Source organism: Myotis myotis, unplaced genomic scaffold, assembly GCF_014108235.1.
Source record: "Myotis myotis isolate mMyoMyo1 unplaced genomic scaffold, mMyoMyo1.p scaffold_m19_p_1, whole genome shotgun sequence".
NCBI classification, from domain to species: Eukaryota; Metazoa; Chordata; class Mammalia; order Chiroptera; family Vespertilionidae; genus Myotis; species Myotis myotis.
The window spans coordinates 172,081,185-172,083,969 of record NW_023416313.1 but is presented as its reverse complement, the minus strand read 5'-3'; the positions used below and the strand labels follow the sequence as shown (position 1 = coordinate 172,083,969).

Genomic DNA, 2,785 nt, shown 5'->3' with positions numbered 1-2,785 from the left:
TTCAATCAAATGTTATCCTGCATACATCCAATCAATATTTCTTCATAAGAATATCATGAGCTGTGGGTGGTCAGATTTTGTTGTTAATCCTCATGGAGGATATTTTTTCCCATTGATGTTAGAGAGAGTGGAAGGGAGGGGGGAAAGAGAGAGAACAGAGAGAGGAACATCGAGATGAGAGAGCCACATCAATTGGTTGCCTCCTACACATGCCCCAACTAGGGCAGGGAACCTGCAACCCAGGTATGTGTCTTTGACCAGAATTAAACCTGCGACCCTTCGGTTCACGGGCCAACGTTCTAACCATTGAACAACCAGTCAGGACTCAACTGTCTTGTTGAAATAAAACTGTGTTTGCTTTTCCATTTTCCTTGAACTACCCTGATCTATGTATTCTTTTTCTTTCTTTTTGTAAAAAAGTATTTTTTTATTGATTTCAGAGAGAAAGGGAGAGGGGATGAGAGAGAATCATTGATTGGCTGACTCCTGCACACGCCACACCAGGGATCAAGCCCACAACCCAGGCAAAAATATGAAACACTTCACAAATTTGCATGTCATCCTTGCACAGAAGCCATGGCAATCTCTGTATCATTCCAATATTAGTATATGGGCTGCCGAAGCAAGCACTGATCTATGTATTCTGCCTTGGTTTCTGCCTTGTTATTACCATCACTGCTTTTCCTATGGATTTACAATCCACTTTTGAAAAACTGTAGTAAAACAACACACAATATAAATTTACTCTTAAAATTTTAAGTATACATTACAGTATTGTTAACCATATCCATATTATTGTACAACAGATCTGTAAAACTTTTTTCTTTTTAAAAATATTGCTGAGGAGTATTACAGATGTCTCTCAAAATTCCTCCCCTCCCTTAGCCCCCCTCCTCCCAGCTCCTGCCTTCACCACACTATTGTCTGTGTCCGTTGGCTATGCATATCTATAATAAACTATATACATAAAAGCCTAAGCAACCATTATGACCAGTTGACCAAACAACTGGTTGCTATGATGTGCACAGACCACCAGGGGCAGATGCTCAAAGCAGGAGCTGCCCCCTGGTGGTCAGTGCACTCCCACAGCCAACCTCCTGCAGCCGGCCAACCTCCCGTGGTCCCTCTCCCTGGCTGGCCAGCCCCGATTGGCCCCAATCAGCCCTGATCACCGGCCAGGCTGAGGGACCCCACCCATGCACGAATTCGTGCACCGGGCCTCTAGTAAAAGCATAATATGCTAATTAGACCAGATGTCCTTCCAGACATCCTTCCTTCCAGACAAAGCCACAGCAGGTAGGGACCGCGGCAGAGGCAGCAGAGGCCTCTTGGCCACAGCGGGCAGAGGCCGGGGCCAAGGCCCTTGCACGAATTTCGTGCATCGGGCCTCTAGAATGTATTTAATTCCTTTGGTTAATCTCTTCCCATCTCTACCCCTGATTTGAGATATGTCAGTCTGTTCCATGTGGAACTTTTTTCATCTTGCATAACTGAAACGCCATACCCTTGAACCACAACTCCGTTTCCTGCTCCTTCTAGCCCCTGGGCAACCACCGTTACACTTACTGTTTCTATGAGTTTGATTACTTTAGATACCTCATATTAGTGGAATCATGCATTACTTGTCTTTTTGTGACTGACTTATTTCACAACATAAGGTCCTCAAGTATCATTCATGCTGTAGCTAGCATGCAACAGGACTTCATTCTCTTTTAGGGCTAAATAATATTTCCTTTTCTTACCCATTCATCTGTTGATGAACATTTAGGTTGTCTCCACAATGTGGCTATTGTGAATAAGGTTGCAATCAACATAGATGTGCAAGTACCTCTTCAAGATACTACCTTTTAAATTATTTTGGATATTTACCCAGAAGTGGGACTGTAGTTCTATTTTTAATTTTTTGAGGACTCTCCATACTGTTTTCCACAGCAGCTGCATCTTTTTGCAGCCCATGAAGAATCACCACCCCTTTTAAAGCTAAACCTTTTCAGAACGTTTCTGGTGGCAACATTCTGAAAGCTCATCAGTGAGTGCTTTCTGGAATTACGTGACGATCATAGCATGTGATCCTCATCCAGGGCCTGGCCTTCTAACCAACATAGTAGGATCTCAATAAACATTTGTTAAATGAAAAATTAAACAACTCCAGACTTACGCTGCGTTTTCTCAATCCATAGAACCAGGTAATGTTTAGGGGTCATAATGCTTGAAGATTGTTTAGTACAGCTCCATAATTTGATGGGTAAAATTATGTGACTTTCCCCCCCAAAGTTGTGCCAGGAGACGTGACTTTATTTAACAGAACCCAATTCCTTGTCCCCCGCCCCCCCCCCCCCCCCGCAACCTACCCTCAGATTTCAGTTCTTTTAAAAAACTATATAGGCTCTCCTTGTTTCAGCCTGAAAATAATTGTCCTTGTTTTAGAATATAAAAACAAAATAGAGCTTAGGTAGCTGTCTCAATGAGATTTATCCTTCGAGGGGGCAAGTTTGGGAGTTTAAACACCCAGGCACTTCTATCCCTTTCAGGACTAGTTCAGGGACTATTCAAAGAAGTCATCAGCGTAGTCACCAATCAGAATTGACTCTTTAAAACTTGAATATTTAAAAATTAAGCCAACTCTGAAAGGATAAAGATTTGTCACTATTGGGGATATTTACGTACTAAATTATGATGGTACCTATTTATAGAGCTTGCACCAGGTACTTTCCAAGCATTATATTATGTCATAGCAGCTATTGGTATTATAGTTGTTCCTATGAAATAGATAACTTTTGAGAGC

At 42.1% G+C, this 2,785-nt stretch overlaps 1 non-coding gene across 1 annotated transcript; it reads right to left on the bottom strand.

Moving 5' to 3' along the window:
- Positions 1 to 526: 526 nt before the first annotated feature.
- On the bottom strand, positions 527 to 630 carry LOC118661394. Its single transcript, XR_004969323.1, has one exon. It is a non-coding gene; the product is annotated as a U6 spliceosomal RNA (small nuclear RNA).
- Between the last annotated feature and the right edge of the window lie 2,155 nt (positions 631 to 2,785).